The sequence below is a fragment of the Euprymna scolopes genome, chromosome 16, assembly GCF_053919585.1.
Source record: "Euprymna scolopes isolate OS-2025 chromosome 16, ASM5391958v1, whole genome shotgun sequence".
NCBI lineage: Eukaryota > Metazoa > Mollusca > Cephalopoda > Sepiida > Sepiolidae > Euprymna > Euprymna scolopes.
In genome coordinates this window covers 143784204-143799022 of record NC_136497.1, presented here as the reverse complement: position 1 = coordinate 143799022, position 14819 = coordinate 143784204, and the positions used below count along the sequence as shown (strand labels likewise).

The window sequence follows — 14819 nt, the reverse complement described above, 5'->3', positions numbered from 1 at the left end:
TGAACGTAATTCAAAATGTCAGACAAATTTTATTTCCCATCTAAACTTTATCGAAAACTGTTTTTCCTAATTATTATTTTTTTACCTTATGGTTCCCCATAATTTTTGGATATTTTACTATTTGCGACATGATGATTTACGTAGGTACCAATTGTTCTACTTGAAATTCAATATTTTTTCGTTGTTATAATATAAAAATACCTAAATTGGTACTTATGCACTTATGTTACCGTGATGAAATAATAATAATATTATTTAGAAAGTCATTATTAATATGGGGAAGGCAGAGTGTTTTTTAATTACTCTATATTTTCACCTTACAATTTAATTAAAAAAGTTATTGTAAAACTTGAATTTAACTTGAGTATACTATTAAAAAATAGCACGGTAACATAAGTGCATAATCGCCCAAAATTATTTATTTGTCAGTTTAAAATATGTAAAAAGTAAAAAAAAGGTGGTGTGTATTAAATTGTTGTTTTCAAATTAATTCTGAGCGTTCGTTTGCGAATCCAATTGAAATAATGGTCGAACTAATACTGTCTGGAGTTGAATACAACCGACCAAAATTGACAGTCCGTTTTGTTTTTGTTTTTTTTTTTTAATCGTTCACGATAAATACATGGAATAAATACCAAATTTATTTAAATTTCGTAAATGAAAGGTAAGTTTATTTCCTTGTCTTTTTATTTCAAAATGATTCCGCATTTTAAATCTTTTTAATTTCGACGTCTTTCATCTTTAAAATAATCTCAAATTTCAGTGTTTTCTCCACTTTTTTCCCCTCCTGTCCCCTATTTCAAAAGATTTTTCGTTTTTTTTTTTTTTTACAAAATAAAAAAAAAATGTCTCCACCCAAAATAAATATAAGTATATTTAATAATATTTTTCTAAAATCATTTTGTCATTCATTAATAAAGATATCCGATTTTAAAACTATCAACCTGGATCGTTTCTCCTCATCACGGGAAACAAAAATAGCCCCCCCCCCCTTCACATACACGTTGGATTTAATTTCAAATAAAATTACAAAACAATAACAATTAACACTAAACTCTTTATTTAGTTTAAAATAATTATTATTCGGATTGCTATTCTCATCTGGGATGTTATTTCCAAAATATTTCGGCCGATGTAATCTCTAATCCGCTTCAGGTGCGTCTGTCCGAATTTTGAAAAAAATACGAAATTTCGAACTAAAATCCGGTGCTTCTTCAGATTGGCACCCATGGCAGCAATTAAAATTAAATAAAATAAAGAAAAATCTTTATGATGTACGTGCTCGTTACCGAATGAAGATGTCATAGTCCAAAAATCACGCAATTTTATGAAGTAGTTTTCATTTTATTAAAATAAAAAAATAAAAAATCAAATTTGACGATTTAAAAAAAATGTTTTTTAAATTAAATTTTTTTATTTATTTTTATTTGAAAGATTCCTACGCGATGTGATTGGACGCGAACGTATCATGTAAGAAAAACACTACCGAAGGCGGTGAAATGGCACGAAATACTTTCAAGGTCTAGGGGTTCATACCATGCAAACGATAAATTTGCGGCGGGTTTGATTATCAGATTCGTTATCAGTGACCTCGAATACCTATTAAAAAAAAATTAGAATGATCAGTGTTCTGTTGTAGCGTAAGGTAACATTTACCCCCCCCTTTTTTCTTTTAGCGAATTTATTACCAAACTGGGCCCTTCTGCATTACACGGACAACGCCATTGTTAGGGGATGATAACTCAGATTTTTTTCTTGATCAAATAAAATGGCAAATAAATAAACTAGATTTTTTTTTTTTTTCGAACACAAAAATATTTGAAAACAAAAACATTTATTGTATAAATTGAATGTAAGGTTTACAGGTGTTTTGAATTTTTAAAAAATTTTTATTTTATTTATTTATTTTATTATTTTTTTTTTTTTTACGAGAGTACCCAGCTTAGTGTAAGCACTCCAATCTCCCCATGTTAAGAACAGCTTTAGAAATAAACACCCTCAACCTCCCATGTTAAGAACGGCTTTCGGAATAAACACTCCCGACCTCGAAAGCCATTCTTAACATGGAGAGGTTGGGGGTGTTTATATTACGCTGGGTACTCTCGTAAAAAAATACCCCAAAAATTCAAAACTAGGCTTGCTTCTCCCAAAAAGATGTCACCATTTTTTTTTTTGTTTTGTTTTTTAATCTGTTCGGAAAAACTGAATTTTTGAGATTAAATAAAGAGCGATAAAAACTACTTGAAAACACAAACAAATAAATGAGGCAGATGGGTAAAAAAATTAACTTTTATTGGCTACGGTGCCATTTATTTGTTGTATATAGTTTTATTTTACGTATAGTTGTTTGTTGGTTTATCTACTAAATATCTTTTCCCGATATTAAACAATGTCATTCATTGTTATAAGTGATGGCCATTGTTGTACGCGCAAACGCGCAGCAAAAATAAAGGAATGGACTGTAAATCAGGTAGCAATGAAATAGAACGTTATAACAAAAAAGTGAACCCCTTAAATGTTTTTCAAATTTTTTTTTTCTGCGAATATGATACATAATCTATGATAATCGTCGTAAAAAAAGTTTAAAAAATAAGAGTGGGAAACACGCATTTGTAGGAGTTGGGTATTAGGTCCGCCAAGTCAATATTTAAATATTTGTAGTAGGTGCTCAGTTTCAAATCGATCACCCAGTTTAGAACCACTTGACATTTTTAGGCCCATTTTCCCGAATTTAGCTTTTTGTTAAAGCAGTTTAGCCTTTTTTTGAGATTATTTTAAACAGTGAAATTTACAAAAAAACAAACTGTTTAAAAAGGCTACATTCGTTAAATTTGGCCTAAAAACGTCAAATGGTTCTAAAATGGGTGAACAATTTACTAGAACGCTGCATTAGAAACTGAACACCCCTACAAACACACGCACAGAAATGTGCATTCACAAAAAACACACACACACACACGCACACACAAAATGGTAGTAGGCAGGCAGGCTCGAACCTGTACCCCGAAGAAGGAAAAGAATGTGAAAAAAGTGACGTCTTTGCTGTTGCGCCCATCGCCAAACCAGGAATGACAGATGTTTAAATTAAGGGTAGTCAATCGAAAAGAGGGGATGACTTTCGAAAATATTGACGAAAAAAGCGACCCCCCTCCCTGTAGAAAAAGGCCCAGTGTAGGGTGAGGGAATTAATGTTTTTAACTAATTTTTCGATATTTGTCGTCCAAAGGGACAGCTTCAAAACGATACCGATCTCGTGAAAAGCTGTCCCCTCTGTCAAAAGTTTTAGGCATACATACAAAAATACATACATACATACATTTAAACAGACAGTGTAGAGAGACACGCCATGTTTGTGAAAGTCTGATGTGTTTGTTTTTTGAATAAGTTGTTTATTCCCAAATAACGAATCTGTCAGTTCTCAACCAATGAGAAAAGCCGGAAATTTCGTAGGGAGAAATTATTATTTTGTAATCGGTAATTGAAAAGATAATGGTATGTATATGAGTGTATGAACCAGTTACGAAGGGTACCGGGAGGGGGGGGGGATAGTGATAAGGTATGTATATAGTCCTGGTGATGAGTGGAGGTGGTTAGAGGACTGTAGATTTAGAGGGAGAAATAAGAACTATATCCTCAAAAGATGTTGCGATTGTGATGATGTTGCTTCTAGGATGTAATGTAGGAGTCTCTAAAATGGCGTTCCAAAGTTATATAAGATGGTGGCTAATAATTTAGACATAATAAATTTGTATATGGCATATGTTGTTGAAAACCTACAGTATTTTGGTCCAGAAAGGAATTTTTCCAATCATTTTACTATATAGTAGATATATATATATTAAGCCACCCTCATTGGGTTGAGCACTGTTATAAATGTATTTCACCCACGGCTTATTTAGCAACTAAGCAAAGCTTGCTGTTTGCTTGAAACAAAGTAGTAGCTCGAGTAGTGTTAAGCGATGGACAAATACTTGATAGGCATTTGATGGATCATTTGCGAACACCAATCAATAGTCCTGTGGTTAGAGCTACCGACTGTCAACATCTATATATTTTCTAAAAATCAAAATTTCATCAAAACCTTTCCATTTTTACTTATTTTTAACTAAAACATGCAACCCGGTCTCGTCATGGTCTTATGCAGAACAGTTTTAATGGCAGAATATTTTTAGGCCAATGCGAGATTTTCACCGTACACCGGTTTTTATTCACACCGGGACGGTTCTTTTTCCGTTACGCCGTAGTTGGCTATTATGCCATTTTTTTTTTTTTTTTTTTTTTGGCAAACCAGAATATCAAGTGACCCAAAAACAAAGTCTTACGGAACCAGGCGGTGTTATTCATGTGAAAAGAGAATTTTTAATAGAAAAAGAAAAAAAAAAAAATTCTGTCGCGTCTTCAATTCGATCCTGTAACTTTTATGCGATTCACCAGATAAACAACGTTCTGATCCAATGAGCGACGGTCCCTACCCCATCAAAAGTTGTTTTTATGTTTTATCGACCCCTTCCCTTCTTGTCGTAACATTTTTAAACTCATTCATTTGTGCTGTTTATCAATGAATCTGCAACTGCGTATTTGAATTGACATTTTTTCTTTCTCTTTCCTCTTCGCCTTTTTGCTTCCTCTGCTCTGTTTTTTTTTCTTTCCATTTTGTTTCTTTTATTGCCTATTTATCTCTCTCCCCCCCCTCTCTCGTATTTGACCCTCTCTCTTTCTCTCCTCTTTTACCTTTCGTCTCTACCTCTCTCTCGTCCCCCCCCTTTTTAGCATTTCTCGTCTATCTATTCCATTTCTCTCTTAGTTGTCTGTCTATCTCTATCTAGTCTTTCTCTCGTCTCTATCTCTATCTAGTTAGTCTCTCTTTCTAGTCTTTCTCTCGTCTCTATCTCTATCTAGTTAGTCTCTCTTTCTAGTCTTTCTCTCGTCTATCTCTCTCTCCTTTTTTTCTTTTCTCGTCTGTCTCTCTTATATCCTTCTCTGTCTCTCTTATATCCTTCTCTTAGTCATCTGTTTGTCCGTCTCTCTCTATCTCTTTATAGTCTCTCTTTCTCGGTCTCTCTCGCTCGTCTCTATTTATCATCTATCTTGTCTCTCTATCGTCCTCTCTTTTCCATGTGTTCCTTTCTTTCTGGCGCCTCCTACTCCCCCCCCCCTTCACCGTTCCCTAGAAACCCAAGAAATAGTCAATAGATCCGGGTAAATCCTAACCTTTTCGCAGAAAGAAATAGGAATAGTAAAATAAAACAATAAAAAGAATTAAAGGTACACTTACTATTACAAGTCTCAGACTGGCAGCGGGCAGTAGACAGGCGAACCACATATTTGTTTAAGATAACATCTGCATACGCTTTGGCCTTAAAACCTAACTCCTCAACCCCCACCCTACAAACTCCATTCCCTAACCCCGACATGAAAATGAATGAATAAATACACGGGAAAAATTAGTAAATAAACAAATAGAAAAATAAATAAACAAATCTGCACCCAATCAACCCTGTTCTCCGCACAGCTAAACTTCACCCCCATGACCCTTTTACAAAAAACCTTTTTTTGATGAAAGTTGATTTTCGTTTTTCATTAAGAATCCCACTTTTGAATATAAGCGTTGTTGCCTGAAGAGGTCTCTAGTTACCAAATACTAGAAGACCGAAACATGCTCATGACTGTGTAGCAACAAATTACTGCTTATGTAAAGACAAATTATATATAATATATATATATATATATATATATATATATATATATATATATAAACTCTCTTACTTCCTTTCCTTTTGTGCCCTTTCGATTTCTTCTCCAACCCCTCTCTCTCAACTGCCCACACCTTATAACCATTGAAAACTATACACAGTAATTCATTGCAATCACGTGGTTTTGCTTATCTATTTCTTTTCACCATAATTTGATGTGAAATTTGATATCGACATTTTCGCATTCGCGAGTTCTTATCTGACAAAAACTGATGCTGAAATTTCGTATATCGTCGGACGATTGTTCTAATCAGCTAATTAAATTAGTAAATAGCGATTTTATTAGTTTTATTGTCACCCGGATGAAATTAATATCACTTTTTAGTTGAAACATTTTTAACTTGATTCTTTAACACTAACTCTCTCTCTCTCTCTCTCTCTCTCTCTCTCTCTCTCTCTCTCTCTCTCTCTCACACACACTTTTTTCAATTCTATGTTATCTTTAATTTATATCATTCCTTTTATTTATGAAGCTCAATGTATGTTAAATGCAACTACAGAGCACATGCATTTATTTGCGTGTATAATATATACAGGGTGTCCATAAACTTTATTTGTATTTGCAATAGAAATAATCTGTAAAATGGATTTGAAAGAAGTAAATCTATATTTTTTAAAACTTTTATTGAAATTTTATTTAACTTTCCACATGCTCTCCATTATTAGCAATACAAAGGGTAATACGATTTTAAAGTTCACGAAAAACATTTGCCAAATGATTTATACTAATGCCTGAAATCACATTAGTTATTCTAGCTTTCAAATCTTCCAATGAACTCGGTTTGGTTGCATACACAATTGTTTTCGCATGTCCCCATAAAAAATCTAATGGAGTCAAATCTGGCGAACGTGGAGGCCAATGAAATGGTCCACCCCTTCCGATCCATCTGTTAGGAAATTCCTGATTTAGAAACTGTCTAACACGCCGAGCAAAGTGACAAGGAGCTCCATCTTGTTGAAACACTGTATCATCTTTCAAGTTTAATTGTTCAAGTTGCGGAATAAAGTAATTCTGCAACATATCTAAGTAGCCGTCACTGTTAATAACACGATCTTCAAAAAAATACGGCCCTATGATTCGATTTATTCCCAAAGCACATCATACATTAACTTTAAGAGAGTCCCTTTCAAGTTCAACAGTTTCATTTGGGTTTTCAGTTCCCCAAATTCGGCAATTATGCCTGTTGACTTTGCTACTAATGTGAAATGTTGCTTCATCAGAAAACAGTAAATTACTCACAAATGCATCATCATTGCAAAGTTTTTTCAATGAACTGGTGACAGAAAGTTAGCCGTGCATAATAATCCTCTTCTAACAACTGTTGATGTAATTGAATTTTGTAAGCTTTCATATGAAGTTTTGCCCGCAGAATCTTATGCACAGTAGACTTTGGCAGCCCGAGCTACAATGATGCCCGTCTTACAGATTTTCTTGGACTTGCAGTAAAGGATTCTTCTATGAAAGGAACACTTTCGTCACTGACACATGGCCTTCCAGACCGTGGTTTATCATGGACAGAGCCTGTCTCTTTAAATTTTTTCATCCATTTAACAATGGTGTTCCTATGGAGCGCTTTTTATTTATTTATTGTATTCAATTCTAAACTTTCTTTGTACAGCAATAGCAGATTTCAATTCAGCCAACCAAAGGACACAGTTTACTTTTTCCTCAATTGAAGCCATGGGATCAAATTGATTCTGAAAAACAAAAGAAAATATTTTTTACTTATCTAAAAATTGTTAGGAATTTTGTGGTGAAAAATTATTCAATAACTATACTTGAAACTAGATACATGAAACTTTATAACATTTTTTACAAATTATTTCTATCGCAAATATAAATAAAGTTATAAATTTTTTAAAGTGCACACGTACTTTATGGACACCCTGTATATATTACTAGCAGGGAGACCCGACGTTTTCCGGGATTTAATGCAGATCAACAAATGTTCCACTCTCATACTTTTATTGCCATCGAAATCTGTTAAATTGACCCCCCCCCTCACTTTAAAAAAAAAAATCAAATTGATTGATTGCCTGCTCTAGATAGAGGCCTTTTCTCACAGAGTACAGGGAGGAAATTTCACATGCTTGCTCGCAGTGACTTATTCCACAATTACATTGTAGTCTGGATTGCACTGTAGAGAATCTACTGCTGATTTTATAAAATTATCTGTAAATAATGGCTTCAATTAAAGTTTAAAATGCAAAAGTCAAGTATTATGGTTCAGTTGTGATCTAAACAGAAACATTCATTTCAAATGCGCCCCTGTCTTATAAAAGAATCCGCAGTTGATTTTATAGGTTGGGCCTTTCTGCTTGTGTGGTATATTACATTTCCAATCTTGTATCGAGGGCTCTGGTTATCTTCAGTCCATGCATGAAGACGGGTATGTAGATCAGCTCCAGCTTAATCAAGGGCGGGGAGTCCACCATTGGAAATGTGCCACTCAACTCTATCCCACCAGACGAAAACCTATGGGAGAAAATCTCCATATGGTACCGAGCCGGGTATTGGACTAATATGCTTGTATCCCTCAATAAAGAAGGAAGTAAGATAGACAGGTTAGTTCGGCAGGCTTGTAAAAAAAAAAAAAAAAAAAAAAGCATAAATGTTAAACAAATGGAAAAGAATTCAAATCTCGAGAATTAAATTCGTTAAATTTTTACCTGATTTCCACCTTCACAGTTTCCTTTAAAAAGACGGCTCGTATAAGTTTTCGGGTATGCTGAAAACGAATATCGCATCTAAATTTTCCGCAAGTAATTAGTTTTCAGATATTCAGCAATGTCATTTCTTATGTTGTTGCTGGTGACCATATTGGTAGGCGTGATGCACACACCTGCGTGTAAATATAACCCCTAGAAACTATGCGCACTTGCACCGATGGTTTTATTTGTAAATATCGAATGATTAAAAGGATATCGTTTCCGAAACATGATTTTGTTATGTTTCCTCTTATGAAAACTTGGTTGATAATTTCACAATTATTAATCCATCACCCCTTTTCTATTTATGTAGCTCTAGGTAATTACACTTATTGAGCTTATCATAACTGCAATACTCAGAGCACAGCACCTTCAAATATATATTACTGAGACTTTGCTCATTTAGACCCTGTCTATTACACACACACACACACACACACACACACACATATATATATATATATATATATATATATATATATATATATATACACTAGCATGAGTGCCTGGCGTTGCCCGGGTGTTTGAAGGTGTGTGTTGAGCAAAAAAAAAAAAGTGGTAGTAGGAAGGCAGGTTCGAACCCGTACCACGAAGGAGAAAAAGAACGTGAAAAAAATGTGACGTCTTTGCTGTTACGACCACCGCCAAACCGGAAGTGACGTAGGTTTAAATTAAGTCTAAACAATCGAAAAGAGGGGATGATTTTCGAAAATATCAACCCCCTCCCTATAAAAAAGTGCACAGTTGAGGGTGAAAAAATTAATGTTTTAGCCAATTTTTCAGTATTTGTCGTCTGAAGGGTTGAGCTTCAAAACGATACTGATCTTGTTAAAATCCGTCGCCTCTGTCGAAAGTTTTAGGCAGACATGCAAACATACATACATAGATTTATATATTTATAGCTCAAATTTTCGACCCAAACCGATTAAAAAGCTTGCCCTATCTCTGAATAGCCTTTATGTAAAATTTCAAATGTTTAGACCAAAAATTGTCTGAGTAATTTGGTAGAGACAGCAGAGGTCAATTTTTTTAAAACTTTGACCCCTATTATGACCCCTTAACATTTATTGGTTTGGGCTCAAATCAAGTTATTAAGTTATATCCATGCCCAAGGAACCTATATCGAAAATTTCAAGTGTTTAGACCCAAAATTGTCGGAGGAGTTTGGTAGAGTTCTCAAAGATCAAATTGTTAAACTTTGACCCCTTAACAGCCCAATTTCTGGCCGAAAACGGATCACATAGATTTTCCCAAATGTTAGTACCCTGTATATCAAATTTCGAGTATGTAGACTAAAAATTGATAGAGTTATTGCATAGGGAAATGTACCCAGACACACAGACATGTTCACTTTTATAGATATATAGATAGATTAAACAAAAATATATACATATACATAAATATATATGGAAACAATTTTGTGTTTACTGTTAACTTTTTACGCAAATATTATGCAAGTATAAATCATGTAGAATATCTGCATAAATATAATTACACGTAATTGTTAACTAAAGATGATCATCCCATAAGAAAACCGAAAAAGCTAATAGGGAATTAATTAAATTTAATGTTAAAAGAATATGCAAATTAGCTAGATCTCTTGCTAGTGAATGCAGTCCTATAACCCATATACAGGGTGACCCACCCCCCCAAAAAAAAAACGGGCCCCAACTCTAATTAGACCCCGTTTCTTAGTGTTTTGCCCGAATGAAATGAAACTTTGGTCATAACTAGTTTATTATATTCAAAACACTAGGGTCTTTGGCCTTTTTTTCTCCGTTCTACAGCGTATGTTCTAGATGGCCTCCATTTAACTTTTGTTTTTCTTGGGGGGGGGGTGTCACCCTGTATAAGAAAATTGTATTTTCTTTTTAAATAAATAGAAAAGAAGGGTTTTAATATGAATATCAATACACACAAAAGAAAAACGAATTTATATATATATATATTGCAACATTTTGTTGAAAATTAAAAGACTCACGTTTTCTTTTTTATAACCTTCGTTTATTTCCTGGATTTTTCCATTACAGCTGTTTCATTAATGAGTTGACAATTTTACGATTTATGTTTCCGTAAAAATATCCTTTCGTCACCAACTTCTTCAGATGTTTATCCATTAGATTTTTACAATAAATGGTATATTTTTAACATGCTGGACATCGTATTCGGTAACAAGATGTCCACAGCCATGCTTCCTCACTTCCTCCATCTTTTGTTGTTATATATATATATATATATATATATATATATATAATTATTCACTAAAAAAAACAAAAAAAAAAAACAATATATATACCGCTCCCCATGTGGGAGTACGAAATTGGTTAAAGAGAAAATTATTCCCAACTCGCATTTAGGTAAAAAATGTTCTTTCGTAAATAATTGAATTCATTCAAAAACGTATCACAAAAACAATTAACACACACACACACACACACACACACACACACACACACACACACACACACACACACACACACCGCTTAAACAACACTTTTCCTAGAATAAATAAAATTAATTTCCTGACAAAAAAAAAAAACAGTTTTGCCTCACTTTTATGATATGCAGATTAAAATAGAGGTAAATTGTTATTTTTAAAAAATTAACCTTTAAAAAAAAAATAAAAACAAAAAACTTCCCGTGTATTTTAGATTTTTGCTTTCCGTATTACCATTCCTGGACTTGGTGTTATTGAAGGACAGAAATGGGAGGACAAGTTTGCTGCAAAATAAATGAATAAAAATAAGAGGTGGCAATACGTAATGTTTATTATTTTTAGTCAACAATTTATTTCTGTTATCAAAGACCAGCTATTATTTTTTTCTTGTTGATTATTAAATCGATGTTACTGCCCAAGTTTATGTGAACGTCAATAAGTCGATACCGAAATTACTTATTTGATACCACTCCCCGCCCCGAGCACCCCCTGGGTTCATACATAAAACATTAGCATTAATGAAACATGGTTTTAAGTATATTGTACTTAGTAACTTTGGAAGTTCTTTTGTTCTTGGTTAGCAAGCAGTAAAACGATAAGGTGAATAAACCGTACATAAAAAAAAGCATGCAAAACAAAAATAAATGATCATTTTGTTTTATCTGGAGACGTGGTATCCTGCCGGATGCCAGATATTCACCCACTATCTCAATAATTTCAACTGAGATCGTTTTCAGATTCTTATCGTTCCTTTTTGTATCTATCTTGCACTTGGTATACCGGGTATATTTGCCTGGTAGTTTTTTTAAAATTCTTTTTATGAGTTCGGTTGCTGCTATAATCACTGGAATTATAGAGATCTTCCTAAGATTCCAGTTTCTTTTCATGTCGTACATTAGACCATTGTATTTCGCTATCTTCTCCCTCTCAGCTCTGTTTCGTCCAGCATCAGTGGAAACACTTTCTATTAAGGCTGCTTCTTTCTCGTTCTTGTGCCATATCGCTGTGTCAGGTTTTATGGCTCCGTTTTCTAGGTGCGTAACTGTAGGAATTGCGTAGTCAAAGTGGATGGTGCATGACTTATTACCAACTGTTTTTTCTGGTAAACATGTTTCCAGGACTTGCTGCTGCATTTGATATTCAACTTTTTACAGATTGTTCAGTAGAGATATTTACGCAGTCCAATGTGTTGCAGTGTGTAGTGGCTGTTCTCAAACAAAACCTTACAGCAGGATGTCGGGTGGCTAACACCCTCTACTTTTAATATAGCAGAACCTGCACTTGTTATAATTGCTGAGACCACTCTTCTTCTTAAAAACATTATTTGTTCTAGCATGGAATAGGACATCCTATTGGATGCCAGACATTCATCTGCTATCTTATACATTCCAACCGAAAGATCTTTTTAAGATTCTAACTGTCCTTTTAAATGCGATTGTTTGTATTTCTCTTGCACTTGGTTCATCGAGTATATTTGGCAGGTAGTTTTTGAAAAAATTTTTTTTATGAATCCAGTTGCTCCTATAATTACTGGAATGATATAAATCTTCCTGAGATTCCAGTTTCTTTTCATGTCATACATAAGACTTTTTCCTCTTTCCCCCCTCTAAGCTCTGTTTAATCCTGCATCATTAGGGACACTTATTTCTAATAAAGTTGCTTGTTTCTCGTCCTTGTCCTATTCCAATATGTCGGGTTTAATAGCCGCGATTTCTTGGTATGTAACTGTAGGAATTGCATAATTCATAGTGAATGGTCTACGACTTATTTCCAATTATTCTTTCTGGTATACCTTCCAAAGACTTGCTGCTGCATTTGGTATTCAACTTTTTACAAATAGTCCAGTGAAGATATTTGCACACTCTATTGTGTTACATTTTATGGTAGCCATCCCCCAGCAGAACCTTGCATGTCAGCTGGATGTTTTGATGTTTGTCTTCTGTTTGATTTTTATGAAATCATTATTTTTTAATAGGATTATCTCTACTATTATATAAAAGGACTTTGTGTGTGTGTATGAGAGAGAGAGAGAGAGAGAGAGAGAGAGAGAGAGAGAGAGAGAGAGAGAGAGAGAGAGAGAGAGAGAGAGAGAGAGAGAGAGAGTCATTTCCTATGGACTCCAAAAGGGCTGGGCTGATTTTTATTAAATTTCACACAAATGTACTTTATGTGCCTGACAGTGTTCTTAGATAGGTTTTATATCAGCATCTTTTCGATAAGTATCAATGACCGATAATTTAAAAAATTCAATGAAAGAAGGAATAGGTGATTTTGACCAAAAGTTAACACCTTATACAGCCTAACACCACAAATGCATTTGAAAGGTTTTATTACCACACAAGCAGAAACGCCCAGCATATAAAAGCAAATAGTAACTGTAGGAATTGCATAATTCATAGTGAATAGTCTATGACTTATATCCAATTATTCTTTCTGGTATATCTTCCAAAGACTTGCTGCTGCATTTGGTATTCAACTTTTTACAGATGGTCCAGTGAAGATATTTGCACACTCAATTGTGTTACATTTTATGGTAGCCTCCCCCCATCAGAACCTTGCAGCTGGATAACTCACACTCCCACCGGACTACAACTTGGATGTGTTCAAGTCCAACGTTAACAAATTCCTAATGAACCGCCCCCTTAAGTAAACACTTCATCAAATCTCCACACTAACGTAATGTACTTGCAATAACCCTTATCCCTGAGTGGCTTCCGGGCCTTGATAAGTGGTGATCACTGTGTAAAAAAAAACAAAAAAACACTCTCTACTTTGTGTGGCAGAACCTGCATTTGTTGTAATTGCTGAGACCACTCATCTTCTTAAAAACATTAGTCATCAAGCAGTCATTTTGGGCAGCCATTATAATCCTCTCTTGATCATAGTAGAGCGACCCTTTTTTTTTTTTTTTTTTTAGTCATCGGATGCCAGACCTTCATCTGCTTTCCTATACATTCCAACCATCCCTTTAAGTACAATTGTTTGTATATCTCTTGCAGCTGGGTTTGCATGAATATAATTACACGTGATAGTTAACCAAAGATGATCATCTCATAAGAAAACCGAAAAAACTAATAGGAGATTAATTAAAATGAATATTTAAAAGATATGCAAATTAGCTAGATCATTTGCAGATGAATGGAATTCCACGGCCCATATATAAGAAAGTTGTATTTTCTTTTTAAATAAATAGAAAAAATGTTTTTTTAATATAAATATCAATACACAAAAAACCAAAAAACAAAATGGGTTCTTTTAATGTCTAAAACAGGACAGCTTTTTATTTTAATCTTGGCTTCCAAATTATTTTTTGTTGCTATTTATTTTTTTTTTATCTGTCAATGTCTATATAAATATTGATTCTGTTATTTATTATGTATTCTTGATAAAGTCTTTTTTTTTTCTGGCGAAATATCAAGTCAAATAATGACTGTGTGTTAAATAATTTTATTCTGACTAGTCTGTCTTCTTCCTTATTTCCTCCCTTTTTTATTATCTATAAATGTATGCAAACTGTATTTGGCAGGCATGCAATCCTGGGTAGGTGAGCACGTTTCATGGATAAAATAGACTCCCACCACCTGAAAGTGGGTGTCACAACGGAAATCTCGAAATATAATAGCTTATTATCGAGACCTGTGGAAATTCCACGGCCGACTCATTCATATGTAATATGTTGATGTTGGCATTCTGTGGATGTTCAGCGTAAATGGAGATACCCTAATATTATTGTAGCTCTTTTGTTAAAACTACGGAAATATTTATCTAAGCTAGCAGGGACGCCTGGCCTAGCCCGGTCGTAAAATACGCTTAAATATATTTTGATTTATGCAGACTTCGTATATATTATTATGAAGTCAATTTTCTATCGATTCTTATATACTATAAAGTTGTGATTTCAAAAATAAATATATATATAT

General features: G+C 33.9%; 1 protein-coding gene across 5 annotated transcripts in view; it reads left to right on the top strand.

Annotated features, from left to right (window-relative positions):
* Positions 1 to 530: 530 nt before the first annotated feature.
* LOC145296137 (alpha-(1,6)-fucosyltransferase-like) overlaps positions 531 to 14819 on the top strand; it is an 884509-nt gene continuing 870220 nt past the window's right edge. For 2 of the 5 annotated variants that reach the window (XM_080142301.1, XM_080142300.1), the window contains exon 1: positions 546 to 664. The gene's annotated coding sequence lies outside the window, so the exon portion shown is untranslated. Of the gene's footprint in view, positions 665 to 14819 lie in introns of all 5 variants that reach the window. The other 3 variants (XM_080142295.1, XM_080142298.1, XM_080142304.1) reach the window with 3 other exon arrangements.